The sequence below is a fragment of the Bemisia tabaci genome, chromosome 2 (assembly GCF_918797505.1).
Source record: "Bemisia tabaci chromosome 2, PGI_BMITA_v3".
Taxonomy (NCBI): domain Eukaryota; kingdom Metazoa; phylum Arthropoda; class Insecta; order Hemiptera; family Aleyrodidae; genus Bemisia; species Bemisia tabaci.
The window spans coordinates 11,001,313-11,016,385 of NC_092794.1; the positions used below are offsets into that span (position 1 = coordinate 11,001,313).

General features: G+C 41.3%; 1 protein-coding gene across 4 annotated transcripts in view; it reads left to right on the top strand.

Annotated features, from left to right (window-relative positions):
* Positions 1 to 822: 822 nt before the first annotated feature.
* LOC109037269 (uncharacterized) overlaps positions 823 to 15,073 on the top strand; it is a 77,844-nt gene continuing 63,593 nt past the window's right edge. For 2 of the 4 annotated variants that reach the window (XM_019051858.2, XM_072296697.1), the window contains exon 1: positions 823 to 1,224. The gene's annotated coding sequence lies outside the window, so the exon portion shown is untranslated. Of the gene's footprint in view, positions 1,225 to 9,049; positions 10,143 to 15,073 lie in introns of those variants that run through there. The other 2 variants (XM_019051860.2, XM_072296698.1) reach the window with 1 other exon arrangement.

Here is a 15,073-nt window from a genome sequence, read left to right on the forward strand (position 1 = left end):
CAATTTAGAAATAAAATACTCTTAAACTTTGCAGATGAAAATGATTTTCGATCGCATTACACAGAGCCCCTTTAACGCCTGGTCTGCAGGGGACGTTCCATGGGATTCGTGCCCAGTTCGAATCGCAGGAATGAAACTTCTGAGTTCCCCCGTTAAGAAAAGCAACAAAATTTCTTCTTCCTCTCTTTGTGTCGCTCTTAGAACCTCACAAGGACTCTGCTTGGTATTGTGATAAGACTACCTCAAAATTTTTCCCAACTTCAAAATTACATTTGGACCGGGGTTCATAAGAAAGGAACCTACCCACGTTTAGTTGATTCTGAGAAAAAGAGGTTTGAAGTTTTATTTCTACACAAGGCTCCATGTAGATTAGATTTTTGACCCCATCTTTTCACTAACTAATTTCTGTTTTTCGACTTTCAGAATTTGGTAGAAGAAAATATACGGCTGGTGGAACTCAAATACATTCTCAACTCAATTTTTTTCAAAAATGTGGGTTGGTTTCTTTCTGATAAACTCCGTTCATTTTTCCCCGAGACAAATCCCATGAAACGTCTCTGGAGACAAGATGTAAGGATTTTTAAATTTTCCCGCTCGTAACATGGTCTGTATAGTTGATTTATTTTCTAAGAGAGTGCGCTACAATGCTACAATCCAAAATCAAATTAGTTTCGTTTCTCACCGACAGGTAACGCTTCCGACTCTATTGTGGGACTTGAATAGCAAACTTGAATCGGCGGCGTTCCAATGCCAGTGTTTCCGAGAATCAACAAAAATCCGAGAAACTCACCGTCGACCACGATCCTTCTATTCGGAGTTTTTGTTCTTGGTTCTTCCATCTCTGTGCGCCAGTTCGTTCAGAATTGTCCATGGAGGATGATTGCAGGGCCGTAGGAGTGCCAAGTGAATTTGTCTAACCTATAGCCCTCACATGGTAATCGCGAGTACCTAATCTTATCGTCGTATTTTGTTCTACTTCATTACGAACCGAAATTAATTTCTCCTGCCGATTGCCCCTAGTGCTCTTTCAAATAATTCTTGCTATTCGTTTCCGTGAATTTTGTGTCGTGTGCAGTGACAGTGTTGCTTACTTATCTCGACCTCGAGTGTCTAGTTTACTGACCACTCCGTTGTCTGGAATCCTAATTTCTTTCCCAAAGCAGATCATAAGGATAAGCTGGTGACTAGGCCAATTGAGTATCTGTGTCTTGTTTCATGTGCAAGGTATGTGAAAATTTACTTCCGTCTGATTATAGCCAACTCTGAATGATCACCAAGTGTATGTTGAGGTGGTTTGGAGTGTACGCTTAAAGGTCCGATTGACTGATGAGTACAAAGCCATAAGCTGATAACACTTTTCTCCTGAACATAGTTCATTATCATGATTTTTAATGAACTGCCTGTCTGAGCCAGAGCTCTGATTGATGCAAGCGCAGGAAATGCACCAGCAGGTTGATAATTGTTACTGGGTTTGTCAGCACGACAAGACGATACTTTAACCATGCAATATATTGCATTCCGCTGTCTTTTAGAGCTGATTGAATTTTCAATAATCGGCCTGCTGCTGACCTTTTTTTGCCAGTCCCATCCAATTTTTACTCTGCATTAGAATCGACACTTGAAAGATCGAGCTATTCAAATCAATCCTATATTTCGAAAATTATGCGGACACCAACCATCACTCCCTTCTAAGCACTGAGGTCCTTGTCCAGCAAATTTGAGAGAAACAAGAATAGGAGAATGCTCTGATTTTTTTAAATTTCTTGGCTCATGGCATACCTACTTCCGACCTATTTTGGAGTGAGATACTTTTCCAAGAATGAGGTGATTTTAAGTGTGACATTGTCACTACTTAACTCTTAAATTACCTATAAATTTTTCATATAAGCAGTGAAATATGCCGCTGTGTAAGACCTTCTAGAAGGGTGGTATAGAGAAAATTCTCCTCACTAGGTACAAACCAAACTTTAAAGAAAAGGGTAATAAATCATACCTAGTTGGTTTATCATTGAGTTCAACATGGACCCATCAAGTTAGAACCAAGCAAAAGAGGCTTGAGGTTAAATGCTTCCATAACAGTGAGACTCAGTGTCAATGACGAATTTTTAAGTCCGAAGCTGTAGTAGTTGTGGCAGCCCGACGATCTGGAGGTCCCGGGTTCGATTCCCAATCAGGCGCCCTAAATTTGATGTTCTTAAGTTTTCAAGTGAGGATCTTTTGGAACTGAACTTAAAGCAAGCGATTAATCGTTGAAGCACGGGATTAGCTCTTGTAATTTGGTTCTATAGCCGAGGTTTCTTTTAAATTGGTCAAAAATCCTCAGTCTCCCCAGATTCGGCTATCAATGGTGACGTCACGGCAGGGATTCTCCGTCACATCGAACTGGACCCAATTAATGTCAACGACGCAACCTCTTCTCAAGAATTCCGCGCCGTTAGTGAGAACTTATCTACGGATCGCTTTCCTGTGAAGTATCACTAACAGAGTCTATATTTACACCTGGCCGGCTTATCGATCCGTATTATTTCATCGTGACCTCTGACAAGTCCGCAAGGACTCGCAAGTCCCGAATCGGATCCCGGGGCCCGAACAATAGCTCGAAATCAATCCACGGTGGGGGCACCACTCGAGATAAGAAGCTAACGTTTCTAGGGAATTGTTTTCGCAGTCTTTCCAGTTAGTCATGCTTCCGAAAACTGAGTAAGTAATGAAACCGCGCTCGAAAAATCCTAGATTGAGCAACCCGCTCGACGACGCTGGCACACAGTGGATCGAGTCGATTAGAGAGCTCGGGCGTAAATTTTTTCAAAGACTTCAAATTTCCACCTTTATTTCGTCAAATTTTGAATTTTTGAAGGGTGCTCAGGGTGTCTACCGGTCCCCAAAACTGCGTGCTAAGGAAGAACGCCGTATGAACATTCAAGAGTTGCCCAATTTCCTCCGATAAAATGTTTATTTATGAGGAAAATTATGAATATTTTTCCTCGAAATTTTCAGACACTTTAGATCAAATTACAAACAAAATTATCTGAGAGATTGACAAAAAAATATCCGAACACTGTCCTGAAAATTAGTGATTTGCCAGAAGAAATTTGGCAACGCCTGAAGGCTCATACGGCGTCCTTCCTTAGCACGGCAGAAAAGTCCCCAATGTCCCCGTTTATCTCCAATTTTGGAAGGGTGTCCGCGATATCCCCCAAACTCCCCAATTTTCTTGTTCAGGTCCCCAAAAAAGACAAAAATCGACGTGAACATTTTCAATTACGGCATTTCAAACCGGCATTTTCAAATTTTCCCGCCAGCCGCGGCAGCGCGGTATAACCAGGAATAAAAAAACTGAAGTGTTATGCTTGGTTTTTCGTACGTTTTCATCGGTTCAACATGGCTTGTAAAATAAGTCGTATAAAATACGTCTTTCGGGGAAAAAGTCCCCAATTTTCTTGAAGAAACATCCCTTAAATTCCCCAAAAGTCCTCAATTATGTGTTTCTATTACTGGTAGATGAATTCCTGCACTATTCCTGCACGTTTATTTCGTACAATTTTAAATTTTGAGGGTACTTTTTGAAGTAAATTCTACGAGAAAACCAGTGGGCCATTTTTAAGACCTCGACATCTTGTAATAACGGAGCTACAAGCTTTTAAAGTTTCCGAATTTCGTCCGACAACCATTGACTCGATCAACTGTGCGGCATCGCGTCGGTACCGGGTCGTTCGAGTGTTTGCTTGTACCAAGCGGCTATTAGCCGAGCGTCTCAAAAATCCTAGAAGAGCCTTAATACGAACGTGTAATTATGCTCGAGATTAGTCAAGATTTCTACTTAAGAGGATCGGGTAGCAAAATAGCATTTTCTCGGAACTCGCGCGCGGTGTTGGATTGTTGAACGCGCAATGCAATGGGCCCGTCCCAGCTTGCCTCTCGGCACGAAGGCCTTTTTAGTAGCTGTGACATCTTTTTCCGTGTATCACAGATCTATCATTAATCCAGCCTCGTCTGAAAGACATGGCTCAGCTCGTGTGGATACTTGAAAATCCTTGAACGTACTTGAGATTTTCTTGAGTCTTTGTAAGTTTAGTATGCTCAGGGAAAGTTCAGCCTTGGTGAATCTAATTCTGATTGGTTAATGTATTTAAGTCTCCCAGTCCTATGGCGTCATATGTGGGTAGAATTAGGGTAATCTAGAATTAAAGCGGGTACTCGTCTGCTGCGCTTAGGAAAAACGCCGTATGAACCTTCAGGCGTTGCCTTTCCTTTCATAATTCGCGAATTTTCTGGTAAACTTATGAATATTTCCCTCCCAATTTTGCAGATAATTTTGTTCGCAGTTTCACCCAAAGATTCTGAAAATTTAAAGGAAAAATATTCATAACGTTCCTCAAAAATAAACATTTTATCGAAGTACATCTGGCAACTCTCGAATGTTAGTACGGCGTTCTTCTTTTAGCGCGGCAGTTGTGTCGTCAAATATGGACTAACCTAATCAGCATGATATAAGCAGGAAATCATACTGATACTGTACTGATATTGTAATGATACACAAATATTAGCCAATATGATATCATGGCTGTACATTGATGGTTAGAGCACCTTAATAAGAAGAGAATGTTCCCTAGAAGATAAGTTGACGTTCAAGATTGACGAATGTACTATGCTTAATTTCAAACGCTTGAGCTACTCGCACTTATATCTGTAATTTGTGTGACCAAAGTTGCTTTCCTTTGCCTAAAACGTCGTCCCATGGACGTAAGGGCGTATCTTAATTTTTGCGCGAGCCGTGAACAGCATGGAGTCATATGAAGGACAGGGCTCATGAAGAATTAAGATGAGCCCTTACGTTAGAGGATCGACGATAAATGCAGACGCAGACGTGCTTCGTGCCCGATCCAGTGCAAACGAAAGCGCTCGGTTTCCGAGAAGAGAGGTTAAAATCTGTGACTTTCCAAATTTTGAGAAGAAGCGTGATAATGAGCCGATAACGAGGCCCGATTCCCCCCGTTTCCGGGAAAAATGACAGGTCGTCTATTTTCCACGTCAGACTGAAAATCGTGCGCACAACAGTTCCCACGTGTAATATATTCAGTTGATTAGTATGATCAAGCACTTTCCTCGTGTTTTTTGCAAGCTCAAAAGCCACCTAAGCGGAGGTTATTATTGCCGCCTATTCTGTCGCAGACTTATCGCGACGTCACATCCATTCATATTGGCGAAGTTAATCTAGTTATACTCTCTATTAAATTGTTACCGCGCCTCCTAATTATGAGCTCGGAAATTTCAATTGGCAGCATGAAGAGTCTGTTTTGTGTTACACACTGGATATGGAAGTTATTTCACGGATTTGTCGTGCGCCAATTAAGAGCGGATCGGTGGGGGGGGGGGGGGGGGCTGAAAAAAAAGAGAGGAGTCGATTTCGAAAAGATTATTTTATGGCCATGTTGTAGCAGGATTGTTTCCGACGACCAATGAAAAGGAACTAACAAGTGGCGTTCAAAACTTGAGTTTTGAGCTGTCTAGATTTTAGAAAAATAGCTGCTCTTCCTCAATGGGTTCCCGTTCGTCACTATTATTCTTCGCACCGTCTAATTTCCTGAGCTTTCGAAAGTTTCATGTGTATACTCCTCATTATCTACCCTCTTCGCCACTTCAATGATCAATCCCCACTTTACTCAGAAATCATAACGCAATGAGCTTTTCTTTGCAGTCTGCCGATTTTCAACCAGAGATAGAATGCGTTGCTTTTAAAACATAGCATTCTTATCCTCTTGCAAAGTAGAATAGATACCAGCTTTTTATCCGTTTTTATTTGTTCAGCCACTCTTCTGTCGTGCTAAGGAAGAACGCCGTACTCGCTATCAGCCGTTACCAAATATTTCCTTCGACAAATCACGAATTTTCAGAGTTTGTGAACATATCTCTATCGATTTCCTAGGGAATTCCGTTCGTAATTTGATCTGAAAAGTCTGACAATTTGAAGAAAAAATATTCATAACTTTCCTCAAGAATGAATATTTTCTAAAAGTAAATTTTGAAACATTCGTATCCTCATACAGCGTTCTTCTTCACTGCCGTGCCAAGGAAAAACGCTTATGAACCTTCAGGCGTTGCCAAATTTCTTCTGTCAAATCTATAATTTTCAGGAAAATTTTTGAATATTTTTCCGCCAATTTCTCAGATACTTTTGTTCGTAATTTGATCTCAAACTTCTGAAAATTTCAAGTAAATATATTTATTACTTTCCTCGAAAATGAACTTTTTACCGAAGGAAATTTCGCAACTCTCGAGTGTTCATACGGCGGCGTTCCTCCTTAGTACGGCAGTTTAGCACAGCAGTGGTCTGCACGAAACGCCACCGCGGTCCTGAAAATGAGAGTGAAGATAACACTGAATGGAAGTCAAGAACCACTGGACGTTAGACCGTATGTTCCACGGTTGAGATTTCGAGGGCTCAATTCGCAGTAATGCACAGGTAGGTGTAGGCACGGTGAAAGAGTGCACACAATAGCATTATGCGATCACAATGACAAGGCGTCCCAAATCTTTGTCTCGAGAGCTGCAGCGAATGCAATGTTGTTCTTCACGGGGGTCTCACATTTATTCGGCCAATTTTCGCAAAATCTTTCACCGGGGCCCATCGTTACTGTTGGCGAAAATTTGACTTGAAGCTTCTCCCCTCTTATTTTTTGGGCCCTTACGAAAAAATTTCAGGAATCTGCTATGCTCAGATCAAAGGCAAAGTCGCCTAGTTCCATTTGGACGGAGTTAAACTGAAAGGAACCAAGCCACATCGGGATCGAACCGAAAAAAAGAGGTTTAAAGTTTGGCTCCTGCATAAGACTCAATGTAAACGATAAACTTCAAGTTCAATTTCTGCAAAATTTGCTCCAACAAAAACTTTGAACTTTTTGCGATAGATAGTAGAGCAGTGGTTGAGTTCAAAACCACTCATAACTCAATTTTTTCCAAAATGTGGGTTGGTTCCTTTCTGCTCAACTCAGTCCATTTCGATGAACACGATACAAGTGACCTTTGGGTTGAGCAAAGATAACTTCCATTACTCTCATAATTCTGGCACCCATTTGTCAGTATCTCGCTCTAACTCTAGAAGTCATATCATTTGCAGTTTTCTGAAAAGAGGTAATCGGTAGCGATAAAGACGAACATCGGCTCGAAGGTGACAATCGACAGGCCTCGAGTGGTCCCCAACTACATATTCAAAGAACATCAATGTCACCCTGGGGCCTAGTGCAAAACCTGAAATGTAACGCTGAAAAATCCCGTCTTTAGGGGTGCAAAAAGTTCTTAACCTGCCCACTTTTATAATTTACCTTCCTCAAAATTTGATGATTTGCTATACACCCGAAAGATCTCAACCGGTTCTTCAGGGTTGCTTACAAACTTCTCTTCCACGCAACCGGGCGGAGTCGCGATCGATCGCGTGTGAAAATGGAAAGCCGGCATAATCGTGTTTTTTTTTTTTTTTTTTTTTTTTTTTCCAAAACCGCAGTAGAAATCACGTGTTTTTCGTATAATGGCAGTAACAATCATGTGTTTTGTGCAAAATTGCGGCAATTTATATAAGTACCCAGGCCCATCCCGAAAGTAAATGTAATACGAGGAATTGCTCCCAGTAAGATGCATTGATGGAAACTTACAAGACCAATCGAGATGGGTAAAAAAAAATTATGATAACTCTGTAGCCTTTTCCATTCCCCGTTTTTGACGTGACGCAATCATGATCGCGTGATCGGGAAGTGTCTGCACCCCTGTCCAATTTTTCGCCGATTGAGGCCTTCAGACCCAAATTTGGGCCTCCATTTTGAGGTCGGAACAAGTGAGTTCAGCCTAAACTCAAATATTTCCGAAAGCACACATCGTTAGCTGCACAATACCGAAAATTCCGGGATTCTTGGACAGGGCTTACTTCAGCCCTTATCATTACCTCTCCTTTTTCGTCTGTTTCAGGCAATAGGTATTTCAAAGAATTACGTCCATCGGATTTTCCCCCCAAAAATACTGTCACATAGTTTATTTTCTCCACTAATAATGAATAAATAAAACAATAGAGGAGATTTTAACTAGTCACAGAGTTTCTTGTCCGGTTCAGGCAATATCTCAGAGAATGACGTCCACCGGTTTTTTCTTTTTTTTTTTTTTAAAAATAAAATAAAATGTGCATTTTTGGAAAATACTAAAAATGAATAGTAAAACAGCAGAGGAGATTTTGACCAGGTACAGAATTTTTCGTCCGGTGACGTCCATACAATTTTCTTTCCGTAAAAAAAATTGTTTGTTTTTGGAAAATACTACACTGGAAAAAAACCACATTGGATCTAGAGTCCAGACTCTTGAAAACATTGACAAGAAAAAATACTCTTGATTCAATCAGATTTTTGCTTAACTCAAAAGGAAATCCGCTCAAATTAAGAGGCTTGGTTATTGATTCAAGCTAAAATCCGATTGAATCAAGAGTTTTTTTTTCTTGTCGATGTTTTCAAGAGTCCGGACTCTAGATCCAATGTGTTTTTTTTCCAGCGCACCCTTTCAAAATTGGGGATAATCGGGGACATAGGGGACTTTTGGGGACCGGTAGACACCCTGAGCACCCTTCAAAAATTCAAAATTTGACGGAATAAAGGTGGAAATTTGAAGTTTTTGAAAAAATTCACGTCCGAGCTCTTCAATCGACTCGATCCATGAAATGATCGAAATGAATCAGTGAAACTGCTGAAAGGATTTTGACCACTTCCAATGGAGACGCGTGTTCTGCGACCTCCACCCTGAATACATGGAGCCACCCTCACGTGGAATCGATATTTATAACGCAATCAAACGGAGGGAACGGGCACCTCGACATGGCCGCCTGCATCTCGCGGAGCCTAATCCCCGATCCTGGACTCAACTTCCAGGAAGCGGCGGCGCGCGGTCTCATCGCGGTATCTCCTCTCCCGTCTTTTTAATCCGCCTCCTCTCCCCGCCCCTCCCGCCGCCAGGGCCGCCTCCACGCGCGGAAGCTCCCACTGAAGAGTCTTTATCAGTATGAGGCAACCGACACGCTGCGGTGCCCCGAAACGTCACACTCAGTAACGCCGCGGAAACTCGCCTCGACGGAGCGCCCACGTCCACGTCGCACATCATCGAGACTATCGGAATATTAGCGTGTCTATTTCTATTATTATAATACTATCGGAATATTAGCGTGTCTATTTCTATCATTATAATATCGCAAGCACTGGTTGCCAAGGTTTTTCTACAGAACGGTTTTGACCCTGCAGAGTGTTATCGGCCCAAGTAGACGAAAGTCTCGCCTGAAAATTCGACTTTTAATTAGCGTGTCTATTTCTATTATTATAATACTATCGGACATATTAGCGTGTCTATTTCTATCATTATAATATCGCAAGCACTGGTTGCCAAGGTTTTTCTACAGAACGGTTTTGACCCTGCAGAGTGTTATCGGCCCAAGTAGACGAAAGTCTCGCCTGAAAATTCGAATTTTAATTAGCGTGTCTATTTCTATTATTATAATACTATCGGAATATTAGCGTGTCTGTTTCTATCATCATAATATCGCAAGCACTGGTTGCCAAGGTTTTTCTTCTGAACGGTTTGACCCTGCAGAGTGTTATCGGCCCAAGTAGACGAAAGTCTCGCCTGAAAATTTGAATTTTTCTAAAATCTTATCGAATTTTTCAGGTATCTTTCGTGTTTTCCTCCAGTTTTCCGTCTCTATTTGAAGTAGCATCGGTTATCCTCAAAATTTGTAGTGACTTCGCAGGAGAGGCGTTCTCTTCGAGTTTCGCGCGCTCCGTGGCGCTAACCCCACGCGCCTTATCGGTGAAAGCGGGAAAAAGTCGAACTGTTTTTTCGGAATTCCTGATATTATTTTGTCATCGATTGCTCCATTTTTTTGGAATTCGCATGTTGATGTCCCGAGCTCGGGGCTGCCCCGAAAATGAAAGTGTTGAGTCTGTAAGCAGATGAGTTTGTCTTGCACTCTTTCACTCTCGTAGTTTCGTAGTTCATTTGTGGCCGGACTTGTGTCAATTGATCTCAACCTCCAAGTGCAAAAATCCGTAGAGGAGTTACCCCATCCACGACGGGTCAAAAACAGCGGAATCGAATCTCTAACGGTAGTCCCTCTGAAGGTATGTGTTAATTCAGTTTGAATTATTGCCGGAACTGTAGAAATATCAATAATGTGTAGCATAGTAATGTAAATCGTATATTAACACGAAGCAGTTGTTGCAAGACATACTTGGATCGGTATTTCGTGAAGGAATCTTCCGCACTACCGTATCACCGAAGACAGCAGTCGTGCCAAAATTTTCAAAATCGAGTTTCCTTCAGAATTCGATGAACCGTATTTCCATGAGTTGGACAATGTGAATTGGAGCAGTCAAATTCGGCCTGAAAACAAGAATTATGAGGAACCAGCGAGTGTGGGAAAATTGATGTTATTTTATTACAGACCAAAAAACAGCCAGTCCACACTATTCCGCGCAAGAGCTGTACCAAATGCTGCGTCAAGCAAATGGTGCCTCTGTCTGCTATTTTCTCATTTAAAGATTTGATTTTTATGTGCCCATACAACGTAACCACGTAGAATACCTCGTTTCTTTACTCGCCTCTCTCTTTGGAGGTACAGTAGCGTGAACCTGAACGAGATACGAGACCACACACACAGGAATTAGTCGCCGTTAGGTCAAAAATCAGGAAATTACCGTTGCAGTTCGCGGCAGCGGGACTGGCCCAACACTCGTCACCCAAGTGGAAACTTTGGGCAGGCGCCACCGGTTGGGCCTAGTTGGGCTTAGCACCTAGCTTCTGAACCCAAGTTACACGGAACTCTTTCGAAATTACGGATGATCTCATCAATTAGCGTCCTAGTGATTTTGCTCACAAGCGTCCGGTTTCCATTTACGAAGTGCTCACAATGAGAAAGAAGGCCCGTCGGTAGTGAGGGCATGGTTCATCGCGTGCTGAAGAAAAACGTTTTGACCGGTGCGAGTATGGATGATCGATTTTCGCATATTTCCCCCTTTAAGGCTATGGTTAAGAATCCATTATTAAGGTGTTCGTTGCGAACACTCCATTTATCGTATCCTCTCTCCTTGGGTTTACAGTGCAGATCCAACGAGATCGAGACCACCACCCGCGATTTAGTCGCCGTTAGGTCAAAAATCAGCAATTACGTTGCAGTTCGTGGCAGCGGGACTGGCCCAACACCCGTCACCCAAGTGGAAACTTTGCAGGCGCCACGGTTCGGGCCTAGATACTTAGTGGCCAACTCCTAACGAAGATATTAACGTTTTCTGATTCTCATCATTGGTTCTAGGATTTGACACTGCCCGCTCACAAGAAACTAAAGCTCTACGTGAGGCATATCGCGCACTAAAAACGGTTTTCAGCATTCTTCTCAATCGACCAATTTTGCATTTCCAACGATGGTTGTTCAAACTATAAGCTTTTCCTAATACACTGAGTAACAATCCGGTAACTTGCCATTTTATTCGGAATTCTCAGTCGAAAACTGTTTTACAGTCGCGAGAAGTCAATAATTACGATTCTCAGATTCCAATTCCATAATGGTATTTTACCTAGAAAAAACTGGGATCAAATAAACCCTGAATTCTGGTAATTTACCCTTTTCTTAGTAAATACACCGAGATTTTTTTTTCAGTGCGTACTGAAGAAAAACGTTTTGACCAGTGGCGAGGTATGGATGATCGATTTCCGGTATTTCCCCCTTTAAGGCTACGGTAAAGAATCAATTATTAAGGTGTTCGTTGCGAACACTCCATTTATCGATCCTCTCCCATGGGTTTAAATGACAGATCAATCGATGCATCGCAAGGCGTACCAGCTCGCTAGTTTAGACTGCGCGCCTCCTCAAAGAACCAGCTCTTCGGTCCATGAATTTCGATCAAAAATGAAAATCACTGGGTACAGTCTCCCGCTGGGTTCGTTTTTATATCGTTGATTTTGAATTTTGAGTAGGTAAAGCACATCGGAACGACATTGCAGGGAGGACTCCATGTTGGCTTCTCCTAGAAACAACGTAGCCTCTTTGGCTTTTCACGTGCATGTCGGTGCTTTTATGAATGAGCCAGAAAAGTTCGCTCCATTCGCGAAATGCCGTCTGTTTGATGGGGTTTACGACGGGGGTCTGGATCCGGTCGAATCAGAAGTGCAAATAGGGAGTATCGTAGAGCGATGTCACGGCATGGCATAATTACTTTTTTTTAATTAATTTTTTTCTCTTTATCGTGTCGCAAAAAATTTCTAGAGTCAGCTCTCAAGGATTGGCAGTGTGGACCTGTTCCATCTCCATATACTAATTCTTTTTGACGTTGAAAGCTGCGACATTTTCTTGTTTTTTCAATCGGTATTTTCCTCTCGCCGTCGCTCTTCCGACAAATGAAGGTAACGTGGCAACATTGCCAAATTTACTTTCGTAAATTATATTTTTACGAGGTAATGGTCAGACATTTCCAACGGAGAATTTCACTGATTCTTCCCTTGATTGTTTACCAAAATCAAACAAATTTTAAAGGAAATTTGCAAAGGCGGAGTCTTGCCAAAAATTTAATTTTTTCCGTCGACTGTGCAACCCTGGAATAGAATTCCTTCCCTTCCCTGGGTTTCGACGACACGTACTTATTCATTAGGTGAATAATCGACGGTGGAACTAGAAAAATGCTCATCTCGGCCGTGGTGTTTCAAAATCTCCGCTCCAATTTTTCTATTTAGAGGAGACCCACCCAACATCATGACTTGAAATTTTTTCAGAATACTCTTCACGTGGAGAAGAAAAATGGCCGAAGTTTTCAAAAAATAAAGTTTTGTAGTTTTTCATGTAGAAAATAAAGTATGACAGGAAGTCTGCAACGCCGCGACCTATAACACTAATGCATTTCTGCATTTCTACCATAGAATTTCTAGATGATGAATGAAACCACTTCTAAGATCTGTACGTTCTGTTTTACATCGATATGAGCTTTTAGTGGTGTCAAATTGCCAGACATTCCTCATTCAAACGCTGCACTGAGCGCCGCTGGTAAGGCAATTGGTGTCTGAAGTCAAAACGCCTTCATATCCGTGCGTATGCAACACGGACATCCATGGAGCTCGAATAGTTGCATCCAGGCGTTGCAATGAAATTCGTCTAGTATCCGTCGCGTGCAACACTAACTGAAGCTTTAATTGTTTCTCCTACACCTTATCTGAATTTCAACGTTGCCCATTGACCCGACAAAGTGAACAATCACTGGTTCTCATCGCTGTATTGCCAATTTTCCATTAAATGCGTTACTTTAATGTATTACAACGTTGCCGGCCCTCAAAATCGCATGAAAAAAAGTACCTAAGCATAATTTGTAGCATTTCCTTTAGCTTACCAAAACGAGTCGTCCTTTGCTCGGATTTTTTTTTTTTTTTTTTTTTTACCAATGGGAAAACTGATCCTGACGTTTATGTGCGAAATTGTCAAAGAATAATTCGTAATGAACCGCACGGAATTTGAAATCAATACGATGACTATTCGTCTTTTGAAGAAACAAAACCCCCAGGAAATCTATGACATTTCAGACCTAAATACACGTACATGATTTTTAGGCGTAATGGCGAAACTGTAGCACATTAAAGTATGGTACATGTACATATAGTCAAAATTGAACCATGCTCCGCTCCTTCCGACCTGAAATATGGATCAGTGGCGTGGCGTGAATTGCGATATATCGATTGTTATGCCATTTAAACCTATGATAAAGAATCGATTATTAAGGTGTTCGCTGCGAACACCCTGTTTATCGATCCTTTTCCATAGGTTTAAATGGCATAACAATCGATATATCGCAATTCACGCCACGCCACTGATATGGATGGCGTCTAGTTTTTGCTAGGAGAATTGGTAGGAATAAAGTAGATTGCGTTCGCTTTTTTTTACCTTACAACTATACTTTATTTTCTATTGACCCCGAAAAATTTCCTACCTATTTTTCAAATTTTAATATCTATAGACATCCTTAGCAAACAAAAATGAAGTCTTGTGTTCTGTCAGCGTCCGGTCAGCGACCCCGCCAGGTGGTAAATCTTACGCGCGGGAAAGTTCATTAGATCAAATCCGAGCTTAAGGAAATTAAAATTAGCGAGAATCGAAGAAACGGCGTGAAACAGACTGTAAACAAAAGACAGTTTAATTAAATTAGCGGATTGGACGTGTCTCGAGAGACACCAATTAGCCAACTTCAGCGTGGCCTCATTTCGTCGTCTCCCGGACGAAGGAGCGGAACTCCATTCGGAGACTTTAAAATTCACTTTAACAATTCAATTTTTTCGAAGAATGTGCCCGTGAAAACCGTGTCCAAAATTTGTCTGCTTTTTCCTCGAGATCAGAAGAAAAATAAGTGAAATTTTCAGCTAGGAATGTCCGAGATTCTCATGGTAAAATTGCTATTTCAAAGTGTGTACAAATCCGAAAAGTCCGGAAATAGTACTGATTTTTTAAGGACGGTCCGGAAGTACTGACAAATTACTGACCGGAAATTCCGCAAGAAGGTCCGGAATTTCCCCCTTTTTTTCATTTTTGTCGCAACTTAAGCGAGAAATTCAAATTTTTGTAAGTTTCCGAATTTCTTCCATCGGAGGTACTGTAAAAGTACGGAATTTTTTTTCGAGGAGGTACTGAATTTTTTAAGAATGTACCTACTGCAAAAATACCGTGAAAGTACTGATTTTTGGCCAGTCTGTTTTATTAAACACTCTGTATTTGCAAGTATATTATTCGGATCGTTATTTCATGGACATTTTCTCATTTTCAGCTTTTCTAACTTGAATCCCAAAATTTTTGTTTGAGGTTACGTGTCATATCTTCTCCAATAATTGTTCAATTTATGAACCGAAGGTATCCTCGTGTTCAGTTCACTCAATAGTTTCCACGTACACACGAAATTCGTCAAATTTCAGACACCTGCAACTTCTCTATTTTTCCCGCAATGTAATCTAAAATATCCGAGTATTTCAAGGAAAAATAAGCATAACTTTCCCAAGAAATACATGTTTTACCCGGAGAACTTTG